Source organism: Lepisosteus platostomus, chromosome 4 (genome assembly GCF_059453375.1).
Source record: "Lepisosteus platostomus isolate fLepPlt1 chromosome 4, fLepPlt1.hap1, whole genome shotgun sequence".
NCBI classification, from domain to species: domain Eukaryota; kingdom Metazoa; phylum Chordata; class Actinopteri; order Semionotiformes; family Lepisosteidae; genus Lepisosteus; species Lepisosteus platostomus.
In genome coordinates, this window is record NC_142614.1 from 64,165,881 (window position 1) to 64,182,812 (window position 16,932).

The window sequence follows — 16,932 nt, forward strand, 5'->3', positions numbered from 1 at the left end:
GGGGCATGCGAGTGCTCACGACATTATGGAGAAGATGCACAACACGCTCTCAGAGGGTTGACTAAAAAATCCGTTGAGACTGATCTGATTCTCAAATGACACCTTTCAATAATATTGCACGAACTATGTTCAGTTTGTCAAGATGTTGAGGTACTCGAAGTTATTCAGACAGAAAAGAGTTTGTGTTTACGCAGTGAAGCATTTCAGGGATGAAAAAAGCCATATATTTTCCTAGCCTATGTGGGTTTAATGATGAGGAATGTCGCTCATGTTCTAGGAGTAAACATGCTGTCCAGGTAAAAGAAAAGTAATGCCATGCAAGAATGTATTTCAAATGAAAGTTTTGTATTGGAAAAAGCTATAGCAACTATAGACACTTGTATTTATGGTGTCTTGTATTTTGTACACATTTCCTAAGAAATAAATCATAAGGGTGACCTTAGACTCAGATATATTTGTCATTATGTAGGTTTTAGTCCACATTTATGCTTAATGGTATTGAACTGGCCTGCGTATTTTTCCTCTAAACAAGCTCTTGCACACCTGAAGGAACTGATCACCAAACCCTTAATTGAATCAGGTGTGCAAGAGTTGGGTCAGAGGAAAAGTTTGCTGGACAGGGGCCCAAGGAATGAATTAAATACCACTGCTCTAAATCCCACAAATTATTGTAGCAGTTGTAAGGCCAATTTATTCATGAAAGTGCTGTAATATAGTCATGGAATAGGTTTGGAATTGTGTTGGTAAAAATTAGTGGGAACTGTGTTTGTTAATATTCATGTTTCTGAATAGTATTGTAAGCTCAGTCCCTGAATAGTGTAGGAGTGGGGGAGGCACTGAGAACACAACAGGGTCAAATTATAGAAGAGAAGCAGCTGTTGAGTGATTTTTATTAGTGCAAAAAATTTTTTTTTTTAGATTTTAGATAAAATTAGGGAGGGTACGAAAAGATAACAAATTATAAGTGGGAAAATAGGATAATGCATTTCTAGTAAAAGACACTACGATAGGAAGCTCCACCAAGTTTATGTTGTATTGTCAAGTGATCTGTAGTGGTTTTGTTTTTAGTAATTGTGATGTTTTATGGAACGGAAGAAAAACTGGATTAAAAACATTTTGTTCATTTTTAAAACCCACTGAGTAATGCATTACACATGGTCTATAATATTTGAGTACTGCAATCACTAAGGAACAGTGCTAATAATACAAAACAGTAATGTATGAAATAATACAGACAGTAAAATAATTCCATGTTCCACGAAAAAAAGGTGGATAAGTGACTTTTCAGAGAAAAAATCTCCGTCAATTAAGAAATGTAAACAAAAACTATTAATCAATGAATACTACGTTTAGAGAAAATCTGGACAGAAGAGCCAGTCTGTAAAGAAAACCAACAAACATAAAACAGAAATCAAACCACAGTCACTGTCCACAGTCACATTAATGGTTCTTGCCTCTAAACCAGATGTAATGACTTTTTCCTTCAGGATGACATTTGTTCCTAAAATAAAAAAAAAAATGTAGGACAGTGACAAATGGAAAACATAATGCTAGAAAACAGTGGGCCCTAATGGATTAATGAATACAGTACATTGAAAAATACATATAAGATGGAAAGCACTTGATAAAATTATTAAATAAGAACCGTACCAAGAGAAAGAAAAGGATTATAATGATTTGCAAGAACTTGTGAAACAGGATATTAGAAAAGTCAACCGTGAAATAGAAATGAATATTGGAGTGGAAACAAAAACACTATATAAACTGTAATATGTGTTGTGTTCACTATTATAACAGCTAAAGAAGGAGAAAGGATGAAGTAAAATTCTAGAGAACGAAAGGTAAATTGCTGATTTTCAAAATAAATATGAATGTGTTTTCCATTGAAGAAATTAATAAAATACCAAAAACTGTAGTAGGATATATATTAAATGGTGTGATAATTGAAGAGACAGTATTTCTATACTGTAGGTGCTAGAAGCACTTAAGATAACTCTACCAATTATTGTTAAGAAAACGAGATTGGAACATTGTAAGTGTATTACCCATCTATAAAAAGATTACAAAATAGAACCAATTTATTATAGGCCCTTAAGTTTTACTTATATATGACTTATACAGTATATAAAGGTTTTTGGATTTACAACTAAATTAGAGGACTGTCTGTTTGGGAATAGGTTCCTAGTTGACAATCAACATGGCTTTAGAAAATTTAATTACCACACAATTTGGTATTGTAACACAAGGGAATTGTAATGTCCTTAATTGCTTAGTAGGCTTAAAAGTAATAGAGAACTTAAACAATTCTTTACTACTTCTTGTGCCCTTGAATGTCTTTACAATGCGCCCCCACTCACTACTTACAGTAAGTCTCCTCAAGTAAAGGAGGTGTCCTGGGGCTACCAGGAAAATGTCCGCTGCTGCCAATGGTTGCCCTTATCTCCCCTCCAGAGCAACTTCAAGAAGAAGGCAACTACTGCAGATTCGATTTTCAGAGGGGTTTTTTTTCATAAAGTTCCATCTAAAATATTCTCATTTTGCATGCAGTGGGCGTTCAAGGTAACGTGCTTGGACTGGAAACTAATGAAAGAATAACAGACAGTGAATAGAGGTGAATGCTATAAGGGACCTCTCATGTGGCTCAACAGGTAAAAAGCGCAGGCAGGACTTTTTGATCACAGATTTGAATCTGGGTTATGAGTCAGCTGTTCTTGGGACTCTCTATGTGCCAGTGCACAATTGGGTAAGCCCTGCAGAAGACAGGACTGGATTTGTCCACCAGGGCTGTCTCATCACTGACCCCTGTGGCCACCCAGGCATTTGCAAGCATAGGATGCTTTCAGTGAGGGACATTCCTCTTCTCCAGCCAGTACTGAACCTAGTATAGGGCTTTGGTGCCTGTGACGTGTTAAAAAAAAAGGAATGTTTCCCAGGTGCCAGGGTTGGAGGAGTCTGCCTACCTACCGTTCATCATCCTCCCCTGCGTGGACGATAGCCGAGAGCCAGGATGTGAAAAACACACCATGGGCATGTCAATATTGATTGGGTATAATGCTCTAAATTTAGAAAACAAAAGATATGAAGTCCCCCATTGGGGGGGGGGGATGAAAATAACAAAGTACCAAAGGAATATATTCTGTACCACTCCTCTTCCTAAATTATTCCTGATCTAGATTCTGATATAGTCAATAAACTGGTGCAGTTTGCAGGTGATACTAAAATAGGAGGACTAAGAAACACTGTAGAAGATGCAAAGAAAATTCAAAATGATTTCGACTGAATTCAAGACTGGGCAGAAAACAAGACCTGGCAGAAAACAATGTCAACAAGTGCCGAGTATAATGTACAGTAGAAGTAAAAAACAATATACACAGTTTCAGTACTTGCAGATTTAACATTCTTAAATCCTGGCATTTAAAGTGGAGTTGCAAGTCTAAACTGCAAGTATAATGCTTTGTTTCAGATATGGAACATGAGGACATAACAACATTCAGTAAAACAATGTAAGACATTTATTCCATATTGCTTGTTGCTGGTTTCTGAAATATTCTAAATTTAGAATATTCAGTATTTTATATGCAGTTTTCAATGTCTACATATTTTGTGCCTGAGGTACATAAGGTATGTGCAGATGGGACTTAGGTAACAATGGGGTTAACAGAATGAAAATAAGATCAGTAGAATGCAGCCAGGCAGAACAAGCCAGTTTCTGTTTCGTTCTTACCACTAGGTGTCGCAAAAGGAGCATGTAGGTAAAAAGTGAAAACTGGCTAACGTAAAAAAATTAGAAATTGTATGTTTTATGATATTAACATTCAATAGATAACTAGTCCACGTATTAATGGGATTTATGTGCAAATGTATTTAAATTTCAATACAAATATTAACCTATCTTTTTAAAATTTTCATCATGTACATTCTCATATTAAACTCATCAAAGGTTTGTGGCATAGAGGGGTAACCCAAAGGCAGGTCTTAAATATAATTACACTGACAGAAAACTGTAAAGATAACATTCCCTTGTTGTTTTTGTTAATGCACAATTGTCTAGAATCCAAATTCTTTTCAGTTACAGAAAGAATGCACACATTTGAAGTGCCCTTAGAGAAAGACTAAAGACAAAATTCAGTGTTTCAGAAATTAGTATTCTGGCATCTATCTTCAAAAAAGCAATTGAGAGTACATTATTTTCATTTGTATTCTACTTAGGTTTTGTGTTTGCAATGGTTAGTCTGCTGTGCCCTTGAATCAAAACTGGAGAGTAGGACAGTAGCAATCTTTGACAATACTATGCTTAACTCAGAGACAGAAACACTCAATAAATTCTAGTTGCTGAGAGAAAATGTGTGACAACATTAAGCTGCAGAAAGAAACACTCATAAAAACACACCATACTAACATGCAAACTTCAAATCAGAGAGATATGGAACAAATGGAAAGATTAAACTGTCTAACAGAACTATTTCAAGAAATGTGGAAATGAAACATACACAATTTGGAGTCTTATAAATGGTGTGATCGTTGTGTGTTTATGGTGAATATGAAGAAATTGAGTCATCAGCAAGAAGGTTTAGAAAAGGTAGAAATCTGAAATGCCATGAAGACATGGCAAAGACACCTTTTTACCGTTTGTTATGAGACAAAACGGAATGAAAAAACAGGAACAATTGAAGTGAAAAGAGAGAAGTGTGGAGAGAAACTGTAACAAAGATGCAAACAGAATAATTCAACAGATGATTTGAAACACTTCTACTAAAATGCTGAACACAAGGTGAAGTAAGAATGTTGATATCCATCTCATTTCTCTTTCTGTATAACCAGACAGTTTGTCTGCTCCTAGTAAATTAGAAGTTTAATGAGGTTCCTAGGTTGCACAAACCCCCTTCTCAGTGAAAAACTGGAAACCAAAAAAAGAGCAACTCCAGGAGCAATGACAACCCTACCTCAATCAAGATAAATGCTGGATGAGATGACAGTCCATCACAGAGCACACACAGATACACAAACTCACACCAGGGCAAGTTTTCCCAGAAGCCAGCTTATCTCTATTTCTATTGTCATATGTTGATACTCTAAAAGTTGACAACCTGTTTTGTAGTTCACACAGATGGATCTGTGTGTTTTACTTGCTTTTTTTAATAAAAGGAGAAAAATGCTCTAGAAAAATTGTTGAAATATATAAAAGTATAAACACTATATAGAGGACTCAATTCTTTATGTGATACAATTAAACATTAAAATATGCAATTTTAAAGTTGCAAGGAGCTTGCATTCGTTTGCTTGTCGGTGTCCTTGGACCCAGCAGGATACAAGGTATTTAATTGAATGTATGTTTGTAAAGTGGATTTATAGAATTATCATGGCCAGAAGCTTTTCATTTGTATTGACCTGGGGTGTCTCTCGAGTTTCTTGCAAAGCATAAATATTGCTAGAGGTTTGCATGACATACAGTACATTGATTTAAAATATTTGCTACCTAACCAACTTTCTGCAGGTTTAGTTTTAAACAACAAATGTATGTGTCAACATATACAGCATAAAAGTAATTAAAATTATCTTTATTAAAAACATACAGATTTCCATTTACACTGCTGTCTTTAAAGTTTAACTTTAAAGGGTCATATTGACCATAGCAGAAAAAAACACAAGAAGAATAGTACAGCAGCTGTAATAGGGATATAAGCCTTGGTCATTAATACATTGTGCATATTTCTGATGCTTGATGAGTCTGTTTAGTCAAAGCTAATACCCTAAAAAAGCTGTCTAATGATTTTGTCCAATTTATGACAGTTCATATGTTTTTGTACTTTGCAAATAAAAATTTGACCAATCTCTGTAACCAAGAAGAGACATTTGGAAATGTTAAATGGTGATGGAGGCATGTTTCCATTAACATTTAAAATTCTTTTTAAAAAGGCATGTCTTATAAAGACAGTGATCTAGTAATGTGAACAGGAACGCATTAACAAAATGGCAAAATTGCCTCAGAAATTGTGAAAGCGGTAAAAGAGCCACAGAAAAAGCCACACAAAAAGAAATGAATTTTCTGAGATTTAATCATTAATAAATTAGAAAAATTATTTTATCTGCTTTATATATAAAGCAATAAATAAAACTGTAAACTGTAAAAAAAAAGAATAAAACTAAAGTAATTTTCATGAAATCTGATCATTGTAGAATAGAAATGCCATTTTCATGATAATTACATTGCCTATTGTTTTGATAACCACTACAAAATTACTTAGTGTCAACAAAATAGTTATTTACAAGAGAATCAGAACTAATTATTGATATACACATTTATATATAACCATTTAATTGTAATTCTTTTATTGTATCTTTATTTTACATCTTTGAATTTTACATTCTTTAGAGTAGATAAGCTATAATAAAAAAATAAATAGAAGAATCAGAGACAATAAAAATGGCTTTCATTTATCTATTCTATTTGATTTCTTGCCATTGAAAGCTTATTCTACTTTCAGGAGATAAAAGTTTATTTGATTTTTTCAAGTATGAGTTATATAATTGGTTTAGTTCTATGAAAATGAAAGACGAAAGCTATACCATACTGCTCAGGGACAATGCTTAATATTTTCAGTTGCTTTGTTACACCATTAAACATCAATAAAACCACATACAAAATAAATTGGAGAGAAATTTTCAGCATTTTCATTATGGGGATGTGTGCTTTTTAAATGAATGTTTATTCTGGCCTTTCTGTTTCCCGTATATACTGTATGTGCATTGTAAATGTGAATATCTGTCACTAAAACATTGATACTGTACAAAACCCTCCATAATAGAAAAATAGTAAAATAAAAGATCATCATAAACATACTGTAAATTACATAAATTAAAAACATATATATTAACATCACAACAAATGGTGTTAGTGCCAACACTCAATTTTTGCATTTTTCATGCCACTCAGTGTATGAAAAATGAAACTGAGGAGAAACAATGTCTTGGGTGTAGTAGCTTTTTCCACATTTGTCATTTACGGAAATAACTTTTTTTTCCAACATGTTTTCTTTTTCCTGTAATCAGATCAACTTGTCATTATTTTATGGTATTCACAGTAAGTTCCTGGTTAATGTAACAGTCAAGAAAATCTGTCAGAGGTCTTTGAAGTACTCACAGTTATAGAATGTAATGCCTTAATCCTCAGGCTTTGCAGCAAAAACATTGTGTTTTTTCATATATCTTTTTACTTTTCAGAGTGGAATTAACCTCTGCTTGTTTAATTCCTTCTTATAGGCTCTCTGATAAACTGAATAAAGAGGTAATCATAGTCATGTCTACCATTTCAGTTTGAGTTGCTGACATCCCTGATGTTTTTTTTTTGCAATCAACATAAAAGCACATTTTACTTGATAACCACTTCTCTCTTTATTCATACATGGTATTAGAACTAATGTTAAGGGTATGGTCATCATGAATACACACAGTATGTATCTGTTATGTCTTCAAATAGCATATTATATCTTTAAACAGTGGCCTTGATGAGAGGTCCATATCCAGCCCTGAGTATACAGTAGTTGTAGTGTTACCTCCACTATAAACAAAAGATTCTTCTGACAGCCCTCTTAGTGTATTTTCTAACTCCAGAGAAACTGTGATGTCTTACAAACTAATATGTGTGTTTTGTTTTGTGTTTTATCTTGTGTATTCTTTTTATTTATTGTTGTTGTCATCCTGTAAAGCGCTTTGAGAAGCCACCTTTAAAGGTGCTATATATAAGTTTATTATTATTATTATTATTATTATTATTATTATTATTATTATTATTATTATTATTATTATTATTATTATTATCATTATTATATGTACACCTTGAATAACAAATGTTAAAGTAGAAATGGACCGTTAAAACCCACGATATTTATAATTCAGCCTTCCAGCTGGAATCACTGGATCTTATTTGTTAGGATTGGACTTCCCCTTACCAGACAATCAAGTACAGTAAGTATTAATTTGCTTAGAGAACCTTTAGCCTCTTTTCATACAGAATTCATAAAATAATTCAATTTTAATAAAGCATAATCCCAGACATCTCATTCAAAAGCTATAAAACCCTATTAACAGAGCAACCACTTTACCTATTATATTTGTATATACAAAGGGAGTTGTATAAGGTCATTTTTTTCTTGAAGAAATGGCTTCGGTTATTTGTCTCCTTTTTCTTCCAATTAAAGCTGTATCATTTTCCATGGATTATAATGGTATGAATGAATTCCCTAAGGTCTTCCAGTTACCAGTGGAGTGGTTATTACTTTTTTTTCTTCTGTAATTAAGCTTGCTTAACAGCCAGTATGTTTGCATGAATTTTATTTCACACTTGGTTTGCGTCATGTCATCTTTGGATTGATGAATTTTCTTATGTCTTAAGCCATTAAAACCTATCCTTGTAATTCATCTAGAGCGATTGGCAACATCTTAAATTATGCAACAAATTTGAGAGCTTTTAAGGCTGTTGTGCTGATGCTTTTCAGTTTGAGTTCCATCATTTGCAAAAAAGCACACTACAGGGTGTCACCTCTAGCTTAATCTCATGAATATTCCATAAATTCATTAGGGCATGCACATGCACCTGCAGTATCCTGCTGGAGACATTCCAATGTGAGCTGAAATCACTGCATTTATAAATGATAATTATAAATAATGTTTACACTTATATAGAGCTTCTCTGGACACTCCACTCAAAGCGCTTTAAAGGTAATGGTGACCCCCCTCCACCACCACCACCAATGTGTAGCCCCACCTTCATGATGCGACAGCTGCCAAAGTGTGCCAGTACGCTTACCACACACCAGCTATCAGAGAGCAGGAGAACAGAGTGATAAAGCCAATTCATTGATTGGGATTATTAGGAGGCAATGATAGGTAAAGACCAAGGGGAAATGTGTCCAGGATGCCTGGGTAACACTCCTACTCTTTTTTCGAGAAACGCCCTGGGATTTTTAATGACCACATAGAATCAGAACCTCAGTTTTAAATCTCATCCAAAGTTCGGCACCTATTTTGCAGTATAGTGTCTCCATCATTGTACTCAGGCATTAGGATTGATACAGACTGCAGGGTGAGCACCCCCTACTGGTACCACTAACACCTTCCAAAAGAAACCTTAGCTTTTCCAGGTACTAGCAGGGCTCACACCTACTTAGCTTCTGTAAGTTGCAGGGTGATATACCTGCTGGTTATACAGTATTTTTCTTCATTTTTTCTCCTGCTGTTATAGTTTAAGCCCATACTGTTATATTTTACCATGCATGTTTTAAAACATGTATGTTTTAGAATTCAACTCCCACTTCTTTCCCTTCACCTACGTCCTACTGTCTAAGGTCATAAACCCTTCTTCATTTGTCAGGGTTTGTGACAGCGTTTCTCCACCACCTCCTTGCTCTTGCTTCTTAGGTTCAACTACCTTGTCAACATAATCAGTAAAAGAATGTAATAATTAAAACACATTAAAAGCACAGAATGTTGTGCTTATATCTGAGTACTAATCGAATAAAATGCTTTTAATTATGAGCAACAACAAAAATATCTAAAATATGTGGCAGACTAGTGCTGCCATAACTAACTACATCATGCAGGTTTTGATTTGTTTGGGCTGCCTATTGGCTAATGGGCTTGCGTGAGAATGTAGAGTACAGTAGGTGTGTGCCTTCTTCACCCTGATACAGTTATCAGTCAATTAGCTGCTCAACTGACAGTCTCCAGCCCTGAAACATTTTAGCAAGGGACCCTCTTTGCAGTTTGGTTTGGGGTTTGGGAGTTATTTATTTATACTGTACATCTTGTCCCTCATTTTGCTATTTCTACAATTTTGTAAAGGAAAAATTGTAGAACTAAGTAAAATGTGAACTGCGCTGTTTTCCTTAAAGACCAGGTCTTTTTTTCTAGGTCCCCATATGGAACCAGTCTGTCACAGAAGATCATACAGAACATAAGGTATTATTGTTACACATACAGTATATACACCTACCTGTAAACCAGATTGAATAGACAGTTTATACAGTATAAAAAGATAATCACACTTTGAGCATATAAATTAAATTTCAGTTTTTAGGAACAAAAGTCAGGATTAATAAATTTTTAATGCCATTAATTATTTAATGAAGAATTACCTTAGTTAAAATCTCTTTCCTGAATCTTGTCTTGATCACTAAAGCTGTTTGTGAAATGGAGTGGACTTCAACATGGTCACCTGCTCCATACAAGTGCACTGACTGAACACAGCCTATAATTTTGTTTTTAATAGCATGACCAAAATAAGGTAGCTCCTTTATAGAATCTATTATTTTCATACATGTCAATGGATGCTATAGTACAGTAAGTCTAAATGGTTGGGAAACGGGTCATCAAGGGCCACAGGACTCTTATTTACAAAGTCCACAACAGTCTATAACACAGGTCTACAGTCATCTAAGCCAGCATTCACACCCATTCCCTTTTTTTCAGTTTTAACCTCTGATCTTAATTATTAATTGAAACACTTATTTTGTGAAGTCAATTGACATTTTCTTTGGTCTGATTAAATTATTACTTAAATGTGCAAATGATATACAGGTTGTAGTACTATCCAGTGAAATTAAAGTATGTAGTGCAGCAAAGTAATCATAATACATTACATAATAATACATTACACATTATGGCAGATCAGGTGGAGAATTGAGAAATTATGTCTCACCATTTAATCTTAGCATTTAGAATTTAGATTAGTTTACATCCAGGTTTAAGCATGGGGAAACAAGATTTTCTAGTGTCTGTTCCTGGAAAAGTTCAGTAAGTTATGAGGGAGAACTCTTTCATTTTTCAAAACCAGATATTATTTCAAACAGTACTGCAGAATAGTAGCAGTGTTGTGACTCAGTCCTTTGAATGCAAAATCCTGAAGGTTTTCTATGGCTTTTTTCAACTCTACTCCACAGAGAATAGTCAGACTGATGCAATAAAGGTTTAATCAGATCAATTTAATCCTTCTCCATAGCTTTAAGCTGTTGCTGCTTTAAAGAGGAATAAAAAACTGTACACTGTATATTGGAACAGGGAAATCCTGTGCTACTTTGTATTTAATTATTAAATTAAAACTATTACTTTTGTATCAATGCATATGTATAATGTCCAGAAATCCTTAAGAGAATTAGAAATGAATTATACTTCCTATATATTATACAGTTAAGCTGTCAGTTGAAGTCCATATCATCTGGACAGTTTATGACAGGATTAGTTTTTAGTTTTTAGTTATGGCTAAAACAAAATTTTGATTTACTGTCAAGTCTTTTCTAAATCCATATTAATAATTACTAATATACTGTACAGTGCATCCATGTTTAATTTTCAATAAATAAAAATGAATACATTGGTGTTATTTTATTACTTTATTTCATCTACCCATGTTTTGAATTAGCTATTCATCTTATCTAAATATATCACCCTAATTTGCAAAGATTCTTCCTGATTAAATGAATAGTATTGATCATCTGCTTGATACGGAGACAGATTCCTAATAGCTTTTGTCAGCATATTAGACAAACATATTACTTACTAACTTCTGTGTCAGTAATGAACACATTTCACAACAGCCCTCTGTTACAGGGAATTATTTTAATACACTGCAGAATTATTGGAACAGTTAGGAACATTATTCAGTTTGTATAATTGTTCTGCTCATGTTGACCAAACAATAACATAATTTAACAGGGGTTTAATTTTATTCAATTTTATATATTAATTTCTTTCAATTTTAGGGAACTTGTGACAGATGGTGGTAAAACCTACCCATAAACTGATACAGTACTTCCTTATTTTTTGACTGAAGCATACTCGTTAACCCATTCATTTTATGCAATTAATCATCCCAGTTTAATAAAAGTGAGCAGACACTACAGTATGTTCTTTTCTCATCCCAATTTGCCAATGATAGAGAGTAAAAGTGTAGCAACGCAAATGAGCTGCGTAAGCAGCTGTAGCAACTGAACTTTAGCAGAGACAGATTGAAATGTAGCTGTTAGGGCTGCTAACTTTATTTGGAAAAATAATTAATGTTGTTTGTGATGAAGCTATAATTAATGAGAAGGAACATGATGGTGCAAAGGCTTTGCAGTATATCTGTCATACATGTATCTGTGTTATAGCTAATCCAAAAACAACCAAGTGTGGAACATGTTTTCTGGGAAATGTTGCAGCAAACATGCTGTCTCTGTCTTTTGCCAACGAGCTTTAAGAAAGATCAACACTTAAGTTCTTAAGCGCTCTGGGAAATGAATTCGACAGTTCCTCTGCATAGATGAAATAGAAATCTATGTAGAACTTGCTGACTATAACAGCAGCCTCCAATACATATTTGATAATATGTTCCACGTCATCCTCTCTTCCTGACCTCAGTGAAAGCAGTTGTCAAGGCAATGGAGCTTCTTAATCTCCCAACTCCAAGCCTACATCAGCAATTTGAAATGCACGCATAACCGATTCATCTTCTTGTTACCAACACAAAAAAGACACATATTGTAGTAAAACTGGACTGACAGAGAGACTGTTTCTTCCTTCTAATATTACTTCAGTTTCAACAGATGAAGAATCTAGAAAACGGTTGTACAACAGTAGTCAGAAATGCTTTACAGCATTTACAGATTTTACAGTCTGATGTTATGGTTATAGGGTTAAATCTTGGGAAAAATGAAGATAATTTTAGGAGACCAGATGGGAGCTTAATGCTCCTAATCCTTATAGTGTTGGGGATGGGGAACTCTGAAGAAAGTTGAAAGGGCTTGAAAGTTTAAAAAAAATAAAAGATTCTCAGTTGCTTTTAGCTTTCTACGCCATTTTATGAAGTAAATGGAAGACTTATTAATTGGAAAAAAACAGAAAGAACCACAAATAAATTAAAATCATTCTGATGATAATGACACGCCAAGGTGAAAAGAACCTCGTTCAGACAGAGCTCACGAGCAGGTCTCAGGGAACAGCGAGGTGAAGAACACTGCGACAAAAGGGAAAAATGAAGCCAAAAAGAGAAAGACAGAAAAGTAACCCAACACTCGGGGCTGCAGAGAGGTAGTTGCAAAGAACAAAAAAGCATTGAATATAATTAAGTAAGCACAAAACCGTAGAGGAAAAGAAAACTGGCGTAAGGAAGCTACAAAGTAGCAATTGGCGCAGTAGCTCGATTAATGACAGAGCCCTGCGTGAATGGCGAGGGAAGTATTTAAACAAAATTGCAACTAATAATTAAATAATTAATTAATTAGCTGCCCGTTCTTTTCACCTTGCCAGTACAAGACCAGTACAATTCTACAGTTTATAGTGCAGTTAACTCTCCAGCAATAAGGACATACTGTGATAAAAATAATGGAGAAGATAGTAGGTTTAGAGTTATATACTGTACATAGAGGGCAGAAACAGAAATGTATGTACTGTACTTCAGGCATCCACAGCTCTGGTCCTGGAGATGTATCTTTTGCGTTTTCACTCTAGACAAGCTTTAAATGGCTTAATTGGATTAACCTAAGAAAATAATGGATTGATTCAGAAGACAGTATTTGTAATTTATTTGAAAATATTTATAGTTAAATTAATCCTTGTATAAAACATACATTTAAATGATCCATTGTTTACCAGCAGGTGTCACTTTTTCTTACAGTATATTTTGGCACAAGAGGATGAGTAAAGTCACTGCAATGTGTGAAGAGGGATACTATACAGGTACAGCAGGTACTAACTACTAATAATTGTGTTACATGATGAACAAAGTCATTTGCTGGCTTCAGAAAGATCACAAAACAAGCACACAACATAAGTATACACTGACGGTATGTGACTGTTCTATGAAGATTTGTTAGATTAAAATAAATAAAAACTAGCATAAATATTTATATTGAGGCAGAACAACATTGATAGTTTTCACCATACTATGAAAGCAATGTCTGTGTGAATGATGTGACAAAGCCATATAATACATAGCAATCTCCTGGCATTTTCTACGGCAAGGTCAATATATTCTGTCATGATTGCTGCGGCTGAAGCTGTCACTTATAGCATTTTCTATTTGGTGGTTTAGGGCATACACTCTATCTTCTTTTGTTAAATGGGTGTCACTGCAGGTTTTGTGCATTCACTTCTACAATCACAAGGTTCCTTTCACTTCAACCTTTTACTTGATGGAGAAAGTAAATAACTGTTTTTTTATGGAAGCACGACATGTTAAATATGTATAAACAGTTACTGTATAGCTTTAGCAGATGTAACACTTTCATTGAAAGAAGTGCTACTGTAAGCGGAGTATTTGCTTTGCTTTTTTAGATTACACTAAAGTCATTTACATTCAATATTTTCACAAGTAATATGTGTCACAGTCCACGAGAGACTTGAGAGTAGGCTCGCTCTACCACATGATAATAAAGATTATTGTATAACCCTGGAGGAGGGGGTAGCTCTCAGTTGTGGACTCCCGGAGGTTTCTAGACAGTTAAATTAAGTTTTTCCTCCCCCCTGTGCTGTGCAGCTTATTCTACATACTTATTCTGGTACTTTCTCTGTCGATATTCCTTTTTTAGGGAGCGCTTAATGTCCTGCTTCAGCTCCTTGCAGTACTCCAAAACAGATCCTGGTAGGAGTATCAGGCAGCATAGAAACTTTCTCCCTTCTTTACCCAAGGAGGACTTAGCTCCCAGTCATGAGGCAGCACTTCTCAAACCACCTCTCTTACCGAGTCATTGTTGTTCATGTTTTTGGGTCCCAGAGGCAGACAAATCCTGCAAACCCACAAGGACCACGATCGTGCTATCCATGCTTAGAGTTACGAATGCAGTCCAGAAGCCCCTTTCTATATTCTACTAGCCCCGGCTTCTCCCAGTGAAGCGCTTGCGTCAAGTCAAAGTTTGTAGCAATGTAACTGTTTGCTCTTAAAACACATCATAACACACCAGGGAATTATTCAGTTGTTAAGTATTCCTTGTGAGAAAGAAAATGTGCATACAGTACACCCGTTTTACTGGTGCAAATCAGTTATAGGTTTTTGAAAGTTAACTATATCCCATTAAGGAGCTCTAAAAAGGTGGAACAGCTGTTGATAGCTGATGATTTTGATTTTATGCACGCAAAGGTGTATTACAAGTCTATTCACATGATTTGTTGCTGTGTTATGAAATGGCGATAGGTAATTATATCCATTTCCATATCATTGTGTATAGTGGCAAATACATTTTTTTCACTTAGAATTAACTGTTATTAAGATTTCTATCAATCTTTTTTCTGCCTTGACCAAGCAGCTTTGTGCCTCTTTATACATGCTGTGAAATGTGGCTAAGAGGCCCCTCTGATAAGAGGCTTCATAAAGCTGTGTCCAATGCTGAACCATCTCTATATGCAGTATATAGATGATGTATAATGTACAGTAGATGGACAAGTCTGTAGTTTGTTTCTCCCTACGACAATGGATCAGAGGTCACTGTCCATCAACCAAAGGAAGATCCACCAATTAAAGACCTCCAGGGTTGGTACCAGGACAATACCTGATAATATCCTCAACCAATCACCAATTCTGATGTTGTATTTTAAAGGCTAGCACGCAACTCATTTTTTCATGAGTTAACTCACAGGCTCTATCCTCTCTTCAGCTAATCTGACCCTCTGACTTTTCCATCCATGTGAGTGCAAGCATCCTGAGTCAGGACTTAAACTTTTCTCCAATATGCCAGGCCAAGAAAGAGGGTCAGTAAATTACAGAACTTTGGCCAAGATATTCTTTCTCCAACAAAACACAGAATCCAATAGAAGCTTTGTGTTTGTGAACCCAATGTTATTTTTGCCTGAACAATCCTTGTACATATCAATCAGTCCTTGTATATTCAGTAATGAGATATAGCCAGGGAACCAAGTTTTCCCCATCCATCTAACTAACAGAGAGACGACCCAAGCAGCAGAAGGGGCATATGCTAGTTTGATAAGATATTAAAATATAGTGCTGAAAATAACAGTTGTCAGTAATGCTAAGCAAAGCTCCCTAACCCTTTTCTTATCTTCCCTGCACAGAAGCAGCTGCCAAGTCGGACCACAAGCCGTTACATCAAGGAAAGTTTGACCAATGGATCTTTGAGTATAAAACATCTTAATTCACATTATAATTCATGAGAGTTAAACTATTAGTCCAAATATGTGTGATGTTGAGTTCACAACAGTAAATGTATATTTACTGGTCTCTGAGAATCTAACCTATAAGTTAGATTTTAACTATAGATTTTAAAAATATTTTAACTCTTTAAGTTGTTAACTCTGATCTTTGTAATCCCTGAGTGAACTATCAGCCTTTGGTATCACAGCAAATCGTTTCACAAATTTTTGTTGTTTGTCATGTATGTTTTAGGTGTTATATCAATACATCATATATTGTATGTTCAGAATCCACATGTGAAAAATTAAAGTGTTATAGTGCTTTTGTGTGTACAGTAACATACAGTATTGGCAAAAGAGAAAAGGTGAATTCCATACCTTATGTAAATATAACAATACAGAAATGATAAATTATTAGAATGTATTAGCCTTCTTCCAAAATCTGTAATTTTCTTTTCTGTGAGGGAAAATAATTGAACCATTAATGTCTTAACTCAGTGTTCTTGTATTCAGTTTTATTGAATGTGTGAAGTTGGTTTCCTGCTAATTGCAGGGTAAGGCCTTAGACAATTAAGATGTATACTTGAGTTGAGTAATGCGATTTCTCATTACTTAAGTAATGAGATTTAACTTAATTCTTGTCAAATACAAGTTAAATATCTCCAGGTCCTTTACTCCATCACATTGATTAACAGTCACTTAAGTCTATGATATTTGTTCAGGATTATGCTGACCCCATGACCAACCCATGACCCTATTCTGCATAGTATACAGTAAAACTAAGAAGGTAGGTCAGAGAGTAGTGGAACAAAGGAG